Below are 17,383 nucleotides of genomic sequence, written 5' to 3'. Positions count from 1 at the left end.
TTTGTTAGAAAACTAGATCCTGAAACTGTAAAGAAAGAAAAACTTACATATGTACAAAAATAAAATTAAATAGAATGAAAAGATAGACTATAACTGTAAAAATGAAAATTAAAAGACAAAAAAAGAGAAATAAAAAAAAGAAGGAATATAAATAGACAGGTGTACAGAACAGAACAAAACACTATATCCTGAGTGTATTTTGGTTGGTTTGTTAGAAGAAACTGCATCCCAAAATTGTAAAGAAAGAAAAGCATATATATATGCATACAAAAATAAAATTAAATACAATGAAAAGATAGGATGTAACTGTGAAAATGAAAGTTAAAAATGATTTTAAAAAATAGTTGATAAATAAGAAATTGGTTGAAAATTGAAAGAGAAAACTCATTAAAATTGAAAGACTAAAGAATCGTGGGGGAAAGAAACATGAATCCTATGTACTATTTTCCCCTAGCAGGGCAGTTTTACAGTTCTCTCTGATTGGTAAACTTGGTCCCAGCTGGATGTTCTTGCTGATCTTCTGGGGCAGGGGCCTGTTTCATTGAATGAATAGAGTTTTACACTTTAATCAGATCTACACAACATAAGTCTGGAAGGCATAATTAGCATGCATAATGACAGATTAATGACCAACAGAACTGAACAGGTAAAATCAAATCGGCTGAAGTTAATATGATAAAATGTAATTAAGATGAATAAAAAATCCAGTATTTCAGTTCAGTAACCCAATAATCCCTAAACAGAAAGAGGGAAAGCTTATTGAACAGCAGTTCATGTGAAAAAAGGCTTCGATTTTTAATTGGTTGAATGCTCACCATGACCACACGGTTGGCAGAAAAACAAATGCAATTCACTTTGCCCCCCGCAGGCATACCTTCAGAATAGGTATAGCCTGGATGGCTCAGTCCATTAAGTGTCTGCCTTGGGCTCAGGTCATGATCCTGGGGTCCTGGGATCGAACCCTGAGTCAGGCTCCCTGCTCAACGGGGAGTCTGCTTCTCCCTCTCCCTTTCCTTCTGCCCCTCCCCCCACTCATGCGCTCTCTCTCTCTTTCTCTCTCTCTCTCTCAAATAAATAAAATCTTTAAAAATTTTTTAAAATAAATTTACCTCAAAACTCTGGACACCCAGGATGACTGGGTCATATGCCCATAATAGGGTTGATGAGAATGCGGTGATAAAGTCCACCCAGCACATGACCATGAAGAAACGCACCACAGCAGAATGGTCTGTGTGGCCCTTTTCTCTGAGGTGGTTCTTAGGAAGAGGCTGGTATTGTGAAGGTGCTAGGACTGCCTCTGATACCCGGACAAGAGAATCACCACCATGTATGTACTTGCAAGAAGCATGATTCCTGCAGAGGAGGCATGTCTAAAGTGTGTCAGTATGAAGAACAGACTCCAGATGATGTAGTTTGTGGAGGAACTGAGAAGTATTTGTTGATATTCAGCAGGTTGGTCTTGGTCATATTCGAAGCATGGCGTACAGCATGAGGCTACTAGGAAAGACACACTGGGGACCCATGAGAAGAAATGGAAGACATAACTGGTGGATTTCTGTTTAAATTTGGCCAGCCAGGAGATGCTGGGGCTAATGACCATGGCCTGGAGTATGTCCAAAAGCAGGTGCTGCAGATGGAGAGGCCCCTTAACATGTTGTTCATGTTGAAAAACACCTTACGTTTGAAGTCATTCCGACAATTCAGTGACTCAAAAGTTCTTGGTGAAGACACCAAGGACAGTATTGTGAAGGGCATCACTCTGTGGATGAGGGCCACGTAGCAGGTGATCAGGTAGGTGGCCTTAGGCCTGAGATCCAGAAGGAGTGGAAGAGAAGTAGAAAAGTTTTGGCTGAGTCCAATACCGGCTTGGAAAAAAAGGCATTTTTTTTGTTTATGGTAACATAAGTGGAAAGTGACTATCTTAATGGAAAAGAGGAAACATTCTGTATCTCAGGGGGAAAAAAAAATCAAGATTAACACTGCCATTATAATTTTAATTTTACCTATTTATTCTCAATTAACGCTACCTCATATAATTCTTACTACAGACTTGGCATGAGTCTAGTCACCATATAATTTCATATATTTCAAACACCAACAGATCCATAATCATGCCTCTATAGGGTGCACATTATCTGTGCTCCTAGAGCACCTGGGGCTTTAGGAAGCGTGTCTTTACTTTCTGAATTCTTTATTGATTCATAACCCAGTATATTATTGCACATATAAAAATAAATCATGGGTATTTGTACAAATGAACTCAATAAATTTTACATTAACAGGAAAAGAATCAACACATTCCCTCCAACATTTTTGGGGGGAAAGTAATGTTCTGTTGAATCTATCCCACATCATGTTACTTTGATACATTTTCTTTTTGTCCATCCTCCACATTTATGTACCCTTGTAATTACTTAGGGCCCATCCCTCTAATGCAAGATAATCTCCCTATCATAAAGTTAGCTGATTATTAACCTTGAGTCCCTCCTCTCCTTAACTCCCTTTTATCATATTACCATCAAGGGTTTTTGGTTTGGAATGTGGACACCTTTTACTAACTGTATCTCCTAAAAATGATCCTGGCTCTCTCCTGGTTTAGTTTCCATACCAGAGACCCCTTATGTAAACTCTCTTCATTTCAGGGGAAAATCACAAATACCCTCAATTTTCAAGAGGACAAACAAACACGTTTAATTTTACATATGGACTCTTATATTGAGAAAATGAAAATATAGTAAAAAAAATATAATATTTGACAAATAATAAATAATCCTGTGTACCATATATTTGAAATTTGTTCTTTTGTCCTCCAGATATACTTTTTTTTTTAAACTGTTCTCTCCAGGCTGCAACTTTACTACATATAATTCTAGTAAGAGTATGTGAAATTATAGTTTTCAAAATAAATTAGTTTTTTTGACTGAATAAGTAACTGTACACAAACTTAATATATTATAAGGAAAATATAAATATAAATCATCCATTTTCAACAGGCTCAAGGAATAGCAATAATCAGGCATTGTGATTTGATATGATAATGGAGGTATACATAAATATACTTCATAGAAAATAAAATGCATAGGTAATAGAAATCCATTAATATTTTAGACTGCTTATTTTCCCTGGAGACATAATCACAAGTGCCAAAAACTTATATGTACAGTCATGGTAATAGCCGCTTCTGTAGCTTTGATTGACAAATGTTGATTTGTGGTCCTTAACTTAAATGCACATTTCAGTGAAAAAATATGAATAATACTTTTGAATAATTCCCCTTGCCCACCAAAAAACAACCTGGCCATCTTCCAACAGAAGGGAAATTGTGATCTCTCAGAAGAGACTTTAGGGTCTTATTATATGAAATTATACTGTAATCACTTTTCTTGAAAGGAGAGTGCACCATTGAATGAACTTACACACACACACACACACACACACTATCATCAACACCACCAACACCCCACCATCACCAACACCCCACCATCACCACCAGCAATAAAAACTTCTAAAGGGGGATCTGTAGTTTGGACAATACATTTCTTGATCAGCATCCCTGAACTGCTAGAGCTCCCAGACTGCTGGGGGGAAAAATGCTCGGTATTTAGTGTGAAAGCCCTGGCTGTCTGTTACTTAGAGGAACATGTGTTTGCTTTAGGAACATGATTTCGGCTCCCTATGACTCAGTGGCTGTAACCACTGCTGACCCAACAGCCAGCCCCAACAGGTCTTTCCGCTGAGAGAGTGTCATGAGGGATTAGGCTGGGATGTTGGGACAAGGGTTATGGAAGGTTGGTATTTATAATCCGTGAAGATCATTGGTAAGGGCTAACGTGGTGACTGGCAATAACAGGAATTCAATCCTAAACCGAGTGGGGAAGAAGTATTTTGAAATAATCAGGCTTTTGTTTCTCCCATCTGCCTTTTCTCTAAGGCATCTAGATTAATGGATGAAATTTATAAGTTAATTTTCATTTTCCTGTACTTTTATTATCTTTATTCTCACAGCCTGGGCCCGAATAGGCGATTTGAAATTGATGAGAAAATGTATAAGGTGTCTTGTACCACGGTGGAGAAGGCAGCCTTTGCCAGAGCCCGCATGGGTTTGCACCCCGTCTTTGCCACTTGACTCAGTTAAGAGGCACTTCTCTAGGCACTGGGAATGTAGCGGTAAACAAAAAAGACAAAATCTCCGCCTTCAGGAACAATATTTAGTAGCTTTAGGACATTATTCTGTAACTCAGCTTCCTCCTCAATGGGAACTCTAAAGGAACCTACTTCTTCGGCATATTTTAAGCCTTAACTGAGTTAATATACACAAAATGCTTACTCCAGAGTTTAGCAGATAGAAAGCATTTCATAATTTTTAACTATTACATTTAAGACCTTTCTTCCCGGGGGTGGGAGTCGATGTTGTTAACTTGTATGTTTGTAAAGTGTACCTGGGTCTTCTTCTCAGGCTCTGCTTTTGGGGGAATCAAAACGGACATAGCCGTTCTTGGGTGGTGTGTGTTCCATGCGTCTTCTCCCGCTCAGTGGCTTGCATTTCACTTTTTAAATAGGATCTTTGAATGAAAAGAAGTTCTTAATTTTAATGTACACCAATTTCTCAATCTTATGCTAAATGTTTTTTGTGTCCTAGTTATGAAATTCTTCGCCACCCTAAAAACATGAAGATGTTCTTCTATATTTTCCTCCAAAATTTCATTTATTTTTGGAGTTACAGTCCACCTGGGATTGATTTTGTGTATGGTAAGAGGTAAAGGAAGTTCCTTCTTTTTCACATAGGGATGCCTAGTTGACTGTAGTAGGCAGAATGATGGCCTTGCAAAGATGTCCATGTCCTAATCACGGAGATTTCCATGGCAAAGGGGACTTTGCAGATGTGACTTTGAGATGGGGAGACTATCTTGGGTTTTCTGATCGGGACCCATTTAATCAAATGGGTCACTAAACCAGGAGAACTTTTCCGGGCTGTGGTCAGAGAGAGATGTGACTACGAACGAATTATCAGAGAAATGCAACATTGCTGGCTTTGGAAATGGAGGAAAAGGACCATGAGTCAATGTGGAACAATGAGTTGGGAACACTGGAAGCTTCTAGAACCTGAGCACAGCAAGGAAATGGATTTTCTCTTAGAGTCTCCAGAGAATAACACAGCCCTGCCAATACTTTGATTTCTCTCACTGAGACTCGTGTTGGATTTCTGACATAAAGAACCATAAAATAATAAAGTTATGTTGTTTTAAGATAAGTCTATGGTTATCTGTTATGACAGCTATACAAGATTAATGCATGGACCCAGCACTATTTATGGAAAAGACCATCTTTCACCCACTTTTCTGCAACTCTACTTTTGTCATAATTGTGTGTTCATCCAAGCATTATCTGTTTCTGCATTTTTTATTTTGTGCCAGTGGGTTTTTTGTCCATTTTTGTGCAAGTACTACGCTCCTTAAGCTTATATTGCTTTTTGATACTTTAAAAATAATTTAATAATTCCTCTAAATAATTGTAGATTAACATGCAGTTGTAATAAATAACACAGAGAGAGATTCTATGTACTCTTTACCCAGTTCCTTTTAATGGTAACATCTTGCAGAGCAATAGTATAATATTACAATCAGGATTTTACATTACAATCCACCAATCTTACTCAGATTCCCCAGTTTTACTTGTGTCATGTGTATTAGTTCCTTTTTTTTGTATTAGTTTTATACAATTTTATCTCATCTGTAGTTCCTGTATCTACCACCATACTCAAAATACAGAACAGTTGCATCACCACAAAAATTCCTCCTGTTGCCCTTTTATAAGCAAAACTTTTTCCCTTCTATCCTCTTCCTGCTCACTACCCCTAACTTACAGTGAGCCCTAACATTTCCTATTTCTAAAATTTTTATTTTTAAAAATTTTATATAAATCAAGTAAGTCATATAGTAATGAATCTTCAGGGATTGGCTTTTCTCACTCAGCATAATTCCTTGGCGATTCATCCAAGTTGTTTCATATATAAGTACTGTAGTTCATTCTTTTTGGTTGCTGGGTAGTATTCCATAGTATAGACATGTCACATTTTGTTTAACATTCACACACTGTTTCAGTTTTTGATCATCATGAATAAAACTGCTATGAACATGTATGTATAGATTTTTGTGCGAATGTAAGTTTTCATTTCTCTGGGATAAATGTCCATGAGCACAATTGCTGGATCATCTGGGGCCTTTGTGTCTAGTTTTATAAGAAAGTGCCAAACTATTTCTCAGTGTGGCAGTACCAAAGAGGTTGTTTTTTTTTTAAATCAGAAATAAATGTTAAAGTTTATCAAATGCCTTTATCTTCACCTGTTTAGATGATTTTATGATTTTTCTCCTTTATTCTGTTACTGTGGTGAATTACGTTGCTTAATCTTTGAATTTAAAGGAACCTTACATTCTCAGCTAAATGTAACTTGTTCAGGATGGATTATCCCCCTTTTTTTTTTTTTAAGATTCTATTTATTTATTTGGGGGGGGAGAATTAGCACAAGTTGGGGGGAGGGGCAGAGGGAGAGAGAGAAGCAGACTCCCTGTTGAGCATGGAGCCTGATGCGTGACTCAATCCCAGGACCCTGGGATTATGACCTGAGCCAAAGTCAGACACGTAACTGACTGAGTCACCCAGGCACCCCAGGATGGATTATTCTTACTACGTATTTTTGGATTTTGTTAATGTTTTGCTCTGAATTTTTGCCTCTGTGTTGATTAGTGTAGTTGTCTTGAAATTTTCCTTTCTCATGACATCCTTGCTGGGTTTTGGTATCAGGGTTATGCTGCCTCACAGAATGAGTTAGGAAATATTTCTACTTTTTGAAATATTATATGAATGAATTTGTGTGAGATCAGTGTTACTTCTTCTTAACTATTTGGTAATATTCACTGCTGAAGTCTACTGGGCCTGGAATATTTTGTGGAAAGGTTTTAAATTTTGGATTAAGTAATTAGAGATTTATTCTTATTTTTTATTCTTTTGTCATATTTGGAAAGTTGTATTGATTTTGATGTCAATTCCATATAAATGTTCAAATCCATTGGCATAAAAGTGTTCAGAATTGTATAGAACTCTATCTTTATTTTTATTTATTTTTATTTTTTTTAAAGATTTTATTTATTTATTTGACAGAGAGAGAGACAGCCAGCGAGAGAGGGAACACAAGCAGGGGGGGTGGGAGAGGAAGAAGCAGGCTCCCAGCGGACAAGCCCAATCCGGGGCTCGATCCCAGCACTCTGGGATCACGCCCTGAGCTGAAGGCAGACGCTTAATGACTGAGCCACCCAGGCACCCCTAGAACCCTATCTTTATTGTCTGTTTAGTTTGTCTGTTTTTGATTCCCTTTATTATCTCTGTACTCTCTCCTATTTTTTCTTTATCAGTCTCACCAGGGATTCATTTTTTTCAAGGAAACAACTTCGGGTTTGTAAATTTGTTTTTTCTGTTTCATCATTCTGTGCATGATCATTATGATTTCCTTCTTTCTGCTTTCTTTAGGATTAACTTGCTTTTTTTTTTTTCACTTTTAGACAAGAATGCTTAGCTAGTTCATTTTCTGCCTGTTTTCTTTTCTCATATTTGTATCCAAGGCTATAAAGTCCACTCTAAGCACCCCTTCGAGTGCATCCCACAGATTTGGTTATACCATATTTTCATGTTCTTTCAATTCAAACTATTCCTGACTGCTATCGTATTTAATCCTCGACCGATGGGTTATTTAAAAATGAATTACATGGGGCGCCTGGGTGGCTCAGTTGGTTGAGCATCCAACTCTTGGTTTCGGCTCACGTCATGATCTTAGGGTTGTGAGATCGAGGCCCATGTCTGGCTCCGTGCTCAGCAGGGGATCTGCTGGATATTCTCTCCCTCTTCTTCTCCCTCTGCCCCTCTCCCTGCTCTCTCTCTTTCTCTAAAATAAGTAAATAAATCTTTAAAAAAGTATTAAACCACGAATTACATGCCTTCCAAATCCGTGATGAGTTTCTAGTCATGGCTTATGATTCATGTCCAGCCCAGTTGCATTTGGGCTGCATTTTCTGTACGATACCAATCATTTGTAAGCTTGTGGAGACTTGCCTTTACGACCCAGGATAAGATCAACTCCTGTAAATAATAACTGTTCACTTGCTTTTCTGTTGTTAAATTCCATGTTTTGTATGTGTGAGTTAAGTCATGTTTATTAGCTGTATCGTTTAAATATTTTTTAACTTTACTAAGTTTTATGCTTGTTCTATCCGTAACCAGGAGAAGTGTATCAACAGCTCCCTCTCTATATATATACATTATTTTCACTTGAGGGTCTGTTATTTCTGTTTTATAAAATGTGATGCTTTGTAAGTGCATACTGCTATATCTTCGTGGTAAACTGGCTGTGTCATCATTATGAAGTATCCCTTTTGAACCCTAGTTATACTTTTTGTCTTAAAATCATTTTGTTGATATCAATTTAGCTACATAAGTGTTTGTATGTTATGATTTTGTCCATCTTTTAACTTTTTAAAAAAGATTTTATTTATTTATTTGAGAAAGAGATAGCACAGAGGGAGAGGGAGAAGCAGACTCCCCGCTGAGCAGAGAGCCCAACTCGGGGCTTGATCCCAGGACCCTGAGATCATAACCTGAGCCGAAGGCAGATGCTTAACCAACTGAGCCACCCAGGCACCACCATCTTTTACCTTTTCTCTATGTTTCTAATTAAGATCTACCTACTATTGGAAGCCTATAGTTGTTGTGTTTTATTTTTAAAATCCAGTCTGAGGAGCAGCTGGTTGGCTCAGTTGGTACAGCATGTGACTCTTGACCTTGAGGTCATGAGTTCAGGCTCCACATTTGGTGTGAAGCCTACTTAAAATTAAAAAAAAAAATCTGGTCTGAAAATTATTTTTTTCTTCGGGGCATTTATATTTGCTGTGAGTACCAATATACTTGAGTTTAAATCTACTATATTAATATTCAGTTTTTATATGTCATGCCTGTTTCTTTTCTCTTTTCTGCCTTCTTTTGGATTGATTTCATTACTCTTACTGCTCCATTTAATGTTCTATTAGTTAAGGTATACCCAAGTTTCTAACCTGTAGAAAGTGGGATATAATAAATGGTGCTGTTTTAAGCCATTAAATTTGTGCTAATTTATTATATAGCAATAGAAAAGAATGCATTCTCCTTCATACCTGAAGGGTATTTTGCTGGATGAAGAATTTTAGATTGGCAATATTTATTTTTCAGAACTCTGTAAATCATTCGAGTGTGTCTTGGATGCCATTATTTATATTACTAAGTCAGCCTCCAGTTGAATAATCGCTCTTGTGAAGATAATCTCAATAATTCTTGTTCTTTTTAAAGATTTTCTCTTTCATTTTCATCAATTTACCTTGATGTACCTAGATTTTTTTTTCTTTAATCCTACAGAGAACTCATAGGAGTTTTCAATTCTTCTTAAGTGGATTTACAGTTATCTGAGGAGTGTCTAGAACTACTAGCAAGGCAAGTTCACTTTGATATAGTATCAGGGAGTAAGATATCATACGACTAGGCTAAATCTTGATCTCTATACTCTTACCATTTAGCCTTTGGGGTATTTATTATGACCCCCCCATTCCCCACCTCCCTTCCTTGATTAGCCCTATTATCCATTTTTTGTCCTCCATCCAGATGAGGGTATTAAAATCTCTGCCCAACTTTTTATTCATCTCTTCCATAGTTGGTATATACCCTTAGGACAAAAGTGACCAAACTGGTAGTTTCATCTGTACTGTTCCACCCTTGTTCTTTTCCTTCCTTTCCTCAGTCTTGGCCCTAATGAGCTTCACTGCCTTGTTAGCTCTCCAATACCTACAAGTAGATTTTTTTGAAAAAAGTTTGTCTAAATTTTCTGGGGCAACTCGTCAAAATTATTCTGTCTACAATTACCAGAAGTTGAAAATTCTTCATGGATTTTAAGGAACATAAACCACTGCAGCTGTCTTTCAACTTACTGTGGTCCCTATTGTAGGCTACTGTTTTTAAATCAGTTCCTAGCAAGTGTGTTAGATCCTTAGATGTTTTAATGAACATTTAATCAATGTTAACCTAATTTAAAGAAGAATTCATTGGTCACTTACAATATGTGTCATCTAGGTGAGGTCTTTTTGGAAATAAGAGAATCTAAAACTAATTTCATGCTATTAGGTGTGTAAGAAACAGAAAACAAACAAAAAAAAGTTCAATACAATGAGGTATTACATCACCCCGTTAGGATATGTATAATAAAAGTGTCCTTCATAAGAACAATAGTAAGAATGAAGTGAGTTCATTTACTCTTGGACCGAAATTAGCAAGTTCATCTCATCGTTCGCAGAGTAACAATGGGAAGAATAGGAACTGATGAGCTTGTAGAGAGTGTTTTGGGAAACTCCATGTTGATTCATATGAATAATATTGTCATAAATATGATGATCATATACTCTGAACCTCAAATTTGAACACATTATCTGATAATGTAGAGTGTATTATGAGATTGCTCTGGAAAATCCAGGGACTGTAGTCACAGTAAACATGAGCATTATGACACCCTAAATCAGGATCCTGCTAAACACCAGGTGTGCTGGTACTTCTCCCACCTGTACCCATGGCTGGTATTAAGGCAATTGCGACATTCTTCACTGCTGAGTGTGATATGGCCACACGACCAGTTAGCTGGAGTTGGCCTTAATCAACAAGAAACCTCTATCATCTGGTTTACAGGTAGTCTTCGTGACCTCTTGATCAGTTGGCACCATATAGAAATGATTAAGCCAGTTGGCCAGTGGGGCAAAAAGTTTATTTGAAATATGACAAGTATGTGTACAGATTGCTCAAACCTACCCTTTGCTACTCATTTTTTTTTTTTTTTTGGATTCACGTGGAAGCAAGCTAGTCACATGGAAGACACTTAAACTGAATCTTTAGTGAACCTAAAGGTCTGAATGGTTTTCATCTCTTCTTCCATTTGGCTAGGGTTCTCATCCCCAAAGAGCTTGTTGTCTAGTAAGAGGGGAAAAAATTATAAACAGCTAACTATGGCGCACGGTGGAATGTGAACAAATTCTGTGAGAAAGACTAAGGTGTTCACAGAAAGGAGCATTGCCCTTCAAGATGAATACATACACCCATCTTGCAGTTTGTTTTCTATTTTTCTCATCTGTTTCTGTTTCTCTGTTCCTCCTTGAATTAATAAAAAAAATTTAGTATTCTATCTTAATTTCTCTACTCTATTGCTGCTGTACCTCTTTGGTTTTTTAACTGGTATTCTAGTGATTACATTATTCATCCTTAAATCATCACAATCTATTTGGAGTTAATATAGTGATACTTCATGTAAAGTTAAGAACATTACAACAGCAGAATCCCGTATACTTCCTCCCTCATCCTTTGTGCTATTGTTGTCATATGTTCTATATACACATATGTTAAAAACTGATAGTTCAATGTTACTTTTGCTTTAAGCGGTTAGTTTCTTTTTTAAATTAAGAAATAAAAGTAGTCTTTGATAGTCTAATCATGATTAATTCTTGCAGGTTTTACTTATCTGAAATTGTTTTTATTTTATCCTCATTTTCGAGGAAGATTTTCATTGGATATAGACTTCTGGGTTGATAGATTTTTTTTCTTTTGGAACTTTAGTATATGATCTCATTGTCTTACGGTCTCCATTAGAAGTCAGCCATTTTTCAGATATTTTTATTTTGTATGAAATATGCCTTTTGTCTTTGGAGATTTTCTCTTTATTTGGTGCTCATTAGCTTGACTATAGTATTCCAAGTTGTGGTTTGCTTTGTATTTATCCTACTAAATATTTGCTGAGCTTCTTATATTTGTGAACTGATGTTTTTGACCAAATTTGGGCCATTATTTCCTCAAATTTTTTTTCTGCCAATTTCCTCCCTTCTCCCTCCCCCTTCTCTCCCTCTGACTACAAAGATATATAACTTTTTGATATTGTCTCACAAACTGAGCCTCACTGAGGCTCTGTTCAACCTTATTTAATTTTTTTCTCCATTGTTTACTTTCTATTGAATTTGAATTATCAATAGCTAATTTCTATTGATTTGTCTTCAAGTTAATAACTTTTTTTCTAAAATCTTCAGACAGTTGGTAAGCCTATCCATTGAATTTTTTCATTTCAGATATTGCACTTTCCAGTTCTAGCATTTCCACTTGAATAACATGGGTTAATTTCAGCTGGTCTGGATTGACCAAATGCTGATCTACAGAGACTTACCCTTGGTCAATGCTATAGAATTTATTATTTACAGATCCAAGATGTTCTTTAACCATCTAGAGGTGAAACAGTCAGGAGAAACAAACACCTCTGCTGTGAATGTCTAAGGGAAAGAATTCTAACAATTTTGTAACCAAAGCCAAACTATATTACTGGATATTGGTGTCTGACTCATTTTCTACTTTGATTCTTGACAAATGAGTTAACTTCCACATTAATGAAAGTTATCTATGTTAACTATGAAACTAATCATAGTTAGTCCAGAATGAAAAGAAAGGCAGAGGAGATGGGAAGAAATAAAAAATAAGAGAGCCCAGAATTAGAGTGGATTCTAAAAGAAAAGAGGGAAAGATACCTAAAGAAAAATTTAACCTCTTTCAAATTTTTATTACTTTGGTCTATTAGAGGGGCACCTGGGTGGCTCAGTTGGTTAAGCATCTGCCTTCAGCTCAGGTCATGATCCCAGGCTCCTGGGGTTGAGCCCCACATGGGGCTCACTGCTCAGCTGGGAGCCTGCTTCTCCCTCTCTCTCTGCCTCTCCCCCCCTGCTCATGCTCTCTCACTCTCTCTCTCAAATAAATAAATAAAATCTTAAAAAAAAATTTTTTTTGGTCGATTAGAAATCCATGCCAGAGAAGAAACTAACCATTTTCAAGTAATTGCTATCAGGCAATTGTGCTAAACAGCTAACATATCTTATTTCCTTTTATTCATATAAAAACACTGAGAAATCTGTCTTATTATCTGTACTTTATAGGTGAAGAACAGAGGTTCAGTGAGATAAATTAAGAATAGAAGTTGCTAAACCCAATAATGAACTGAATCAGGTGGGTACACACTTCCCGGACCAGGTAAATTTTGAGTTTGATCTTGAACATAGAAAAGAAAGTAAGAAAGGTTGTGTGGAGTGTTCCAATTGGGTAGGGGCCATCAAATGTGGGGCGACCCAGTTGGGTGGGGGCGGGTGGCCAGGGCAGTGAAAGAATTCATCCAAGGCAGAACAAAAGAGATAGAAGTTTATTGAATACACCCCTGCAAGGGAGTGGCGGGCAGGACAGCAAAGGAGAGACTGTGTGCCACAAGGCAGGGGGGAGAGGCCGCAGTTATAGGGCGGAGTGAAGGAGTATGGGGATGTATGGAATTTTCCCTTTTTTTCTGTAATCTTAAAAACTGTGCCTGGTTGTAACTGGTCGGTTAGAGTCTATGACTATTTTGAGGTGGGTTGCTTTATGAGCCCTGTTTGTATTCTGTTCAGTGGTCACTGTGGGCCCTTTGGCCTTGCTCTCGTTTCCATTGCTCAAGTCTGTTGCCTAAAAGCAGCCTCTACAGGTTGAAACTGGGTAATGTTTCTCCCATGAATTATCAGGAAATTGCCATGTTGTTTTCTGTCTAAACTACTGACCTTCACGGTGTCCGGCGGGAAATGCGCCTCTGTGTTTAACTGGTAATGACCTTTCATGGATGTTTGATAATGTCAGGGACGATGATGACTAATGGCTGGGAGGGCTGAAGGTCTCCACCTCAATGCAGGACTATAATTCAAAGCTTGCTTTGATTCTCTCTAGACAGAGAATCAGCTTTGCTACATTATACAAATTCCAGGCAGGAGACATCAAAGTTCCAAAGTTTGTATCCCTTCCTCTTGGAAATCCTTCTCCGGATCTAAGGTAAACCTTCTTCTCACCACTCACACATTCCAATCTGCCTTTCTTCTTGACTCACTGATCCAACTCCGAAGACACCATTAACCAAACTCCATTCTCTACCATGAATTTGTTTAGTACCTTCAGTTTTCTTTCTGTGCACTGCTGCCTTTGCACTCAAATAATTAGTACCTCTCTGGGGCTCATTTTTGTCCTCCATAAAATGGAAGAATTGATTTAATCATTATCTCTGCTTCTCTAGGTTCTAGGGGTTCAAAGAATTAAGTCACACGAGAGGATGTGGGAAGTATGACAACCTGGAGAGGCATCGCCAACCAGAAATCTCCTTCAATAGAAGCAGCTCTGCTTTCTGCCCACATATTAATGGAACTTTTTCATAGGATTTCATTTCAAGGGCTCTGATACTAAAACAAATTTGAAAACCATTAGATTGAGTTCCATCTCAAACAGTCTAAGATAATACCCTACCATTCTTCCATCTGAACAACTCTAACAGAGGAAGAGCTGTTTTATCTATTTACATTTTACATGTTTTCAGAGACTTAGAATCAGATAGGTTTCCAGGAGACTTCGAGACTAGATACAAAGCTTGGCCGAGTGCACAGGCAGGAACGGATCTTGCAGAGCAGCCCCCAGGGATAAATTCCTTTCTCCTGAAATCATCCAGTCACTCCTCAGGTATTAAAAGATGCAGGTGGCTATTTTCCCTGGCACTGCTGACCCTGCTGATTTGACAGTAGGCGAACAGTGTCCGTGAATTCCAGGCAGGGTCAAGGGGGAGACTGTGACCTTAGCTCTCCCATCCTCCCCTCCCCTCTCCTGCACTCCTGCGGCTTTCTCTTAGGTCGGTCATTTCAAAGTTGCCATGATTCCCGGAAATCTGCCCCACTGTCTACAGGATCACCAAGTGAGATGCGGAATTACCTCACTTCTCAGCTTCTGGTGCCGTGGAGAGCAGTCCAGTGTTTCCCTGGTGCCTGCGTAGCTCACATGAGTCCTACTTGCAGGATCTGCTGCCTCGAAACCCAGGGAGCGTGCCGACTGGGAACTGTGTATACTGCATAGAGTATGTAAATCATAGGGTGGAGTGGAGAGAGAGTGTTTTATTACAAACTTGACTGTATCCTGAGCTCCGGAGAAGAAAGGATTTATAAGGTTCAAATTGTTATTATTAGAGTCACTGATGTGAATAATCCTGATGCTTTCTGGAGACTCTCCCTTAGAATGAAAAGGAGCAGCGTTACAACTGCCTGAGCTCCTCTGTCCAACTGCCTCTGGCCTCACCCCTCACATTCCATCCCCCACTCTGCTTGCAGAGCGGATGTATCTCAAACGTAAATCTAATCATGCCACCCTTGGTCTCAGTGCCTTCAAAGGATTTCCACTGACTTCTGAATAAAGTACAAGTCCTTTAGCAGAACATGCAAAGACAGGTCTTGTTTGTTCCATTCATCCTGCACCTTTGGTTCTTGCCATTCCATTACCACTCAGCAGAGGGTCAGGACCTGAAGTCTTAGCCTGGCTGCAGAGTATCAGGAGAACATATATTTTTCTTTTAAGAGTAGTCATGTGTTCCTCAAATCTTCCCACAACAAAATCAATGAAAGTCTTTATTAAAAATTACACTCGTAAAAGTTGAAAATAGAGCTACCCTATGACCCAGCAATTGCAATACTAGGTATTTACCCCAAAGATACAGATGTAGTGAAAAGAAGGGGCACATGCACCCCAACGTTCATAACAGCAATGTCCAGAATAGCCAAACTGTGGAAAGAGCCCAGAAGTCCATCAACAGAGGAATGGATAAAGAAGATATGGTATATATGTACAATGGAATATTACTCAGCCATCAGAAAGGATGGTTACCCAACATTTGCATCAACACGGATGGAACTGGAGGAGATTACGCTAAGTGAAATAAGCCAAGTAGAGAAAGACAATTATCATATGGTTTCACTCATATGTTGAACATAAGGAATAGCAGGGAGATCATTAGGAGAAGGAAGGGAAAAATGAAGGGGGGGGGGAGAACAGAGGGGGAGACGAACCATGAGAGACTCTAGACTCCAGGAAACAAACTGAGGGTTTCAGAAGGGAGGTGGGGGGGGATGGGGAACCGGGTGATGGCTATCAAGGAGGGCACATGTTGTGATGGGCTCTGGGTGTTATTCGCAACTGATGAATCGTTGAACACTACATCAAAAACTAATGATGTACTATATGTTGGCTAACTGAACATGATAAAAAAAAAAAGGAAGAAAATAATGCTTGTAATAATAGAGTGAATATTTATTGCCAGGCACTAGGTTGTATGTTCTAAGTTAACTCATTTAATCATTCATTATAATAACCCTAAAAGGTAAGTGCTCGCTTGCTTGCTTTCCTTCTTTCTTTCTTACCCTTTTTTTTTTAATTTATTTTTTTATTTTTATTTCTAACTTCATCTGATGGATGAGAAACAGCACAGAGGTGAAATAATTGTTCACTTTCACAACCGGCAAAGGCGGGTTTCAAATCCTGGCAGTCAGGCTCCACAAGCCATTCTCTTTACCATGCTTCCATACAGTCTCTCATTAAAAATGCAGATTCATGGTCCCCTCCATGGCCCAGAGGTATACATTTTAAACAAGATCCCAAGGTGATTCTTCTATGCACTGGTTTGAAAACCATTACAGTAAATTTTGTTCAAACAGAAAATAGTAGATGAGTGCCCTCTGGTGTATACACCTGAGCATTACACATTTGTTGGTGTTGAATCAGATCTTTTATCATTTTGTACAAAATAGCCGAATTTCATGATGTACAGATTTTAAGGGCTGTATTAGGATAAATTATTTCCATGTTGATGTCTTAACTTATGAATGCTACCTTAAATTGATTTTTGTCACAAAAGTATTCTATAAATATTGCCAGTAACAGTCTCTATCATCAGACCTCAACAGCTCCTGGGAATTCAGTTTAAATATTGGAAGGCTCCAATCCAACAAGCCCGTTTGTTAGGAATGAAGGTTCGTATCCTTAGCGCACAGTAGGTGATAACTGGGAAACACCACACCCACTCTCTGCAAGGGGCAGATTTTACTCATCCTATTTGCAGTGGCTTCATTACATCATTAATCGTCCTCAGTAGGTCCTACTCAGTTTATTATGTCAGAAGAGGATTAGACTCAGGTCCTTCTGCTTTCCTCTTGTCCTCTTTAAAAATAAGTTGGAAGGGAGGAGAGCCCATTCACTATTTAGTATGATGTGTAAAAATCCCCTGTTTACTATGTTAGTCTATTGCTTATTCCCAAACAGGAAGCCATCCGTGTATTTTTTAGGTTAGAGTTAAGTGTCTGTAACAAAAAGACCCTAAAATGTAATGGTTAAAACAAGATTGACTTTATCCTCTCTGAGACAACTGTCCAGAGATAGTAGTCTATACAGTGAAGCTCTGACACCCACACTCAACACA

At 38.1% G+C, this 17,383-nt stretch overlaps 1 protein-coding gene and 1 long non-coding RNA gene across 7 annotated transcripts in view; one reads left to right on the top strand and one right to left on the bottom strand.

Moving 5' to 3' along the window:
• LOC103673241 overlaps positions 1-15,355 on the top strand; it is a 36,263-nt gene extending 20,908 nt beyond the window's left edge. The window contains exons 2-4 of the long non-coding RNA XR_571343.2: positions 13,023-13,092; positions 13,831-13,932; positions 14,774-15,355. This is a non-coding gene — a long non-coding RNA (uncharacterized LOC103673241). The remainder of the gene's footprint in view (positions 1-13,022; positions 13,093-13,830; positions 13,933-14,773) is intronic.
• The window catches only part of LOC103673242 (soma ferritin-like), a 43,817-nt gene that overhangs the window by 17,437 nt on the left and 8,997 nt on the right, over positions 1-17,383 (bottom strand). Inside the window, exon 4 of one of the 6 annotated variants that reach the window (XR_005832152.1) lies at positions 14,854-14,986. The exons of the other annotated variants lie outside the window; for them this stretch is intronic. The gene's annotated coding sequence lies outside the window, so the exon portion shown is untranslated. The remainder of the gene's footprint in view (positions 1-14,853; positions 14,987-17,383) is intronic. 6 annotated transcript variants of the gene reach the window in all.

Source organism: Ursus maritimus, unplaced genomic scaffold (assembly GCF_017311325.1).
Source record: "Ursus maritimus isolate PB19 unplaced genomic scaffold, ASM1731132v1 scaffold_4, whole genome shotgun sequence".
Classification (NCBI taxonomy): Eukaryota; Metazoa; Chordata; class Mammalia; order Carnivora; family Ursidae; genus Ursus; species Ursus maritimus.
Note: the sequence above shows the minus strand (reverse complement) of the source record. Positions and strands in the feature narration are given on the sequence as shown.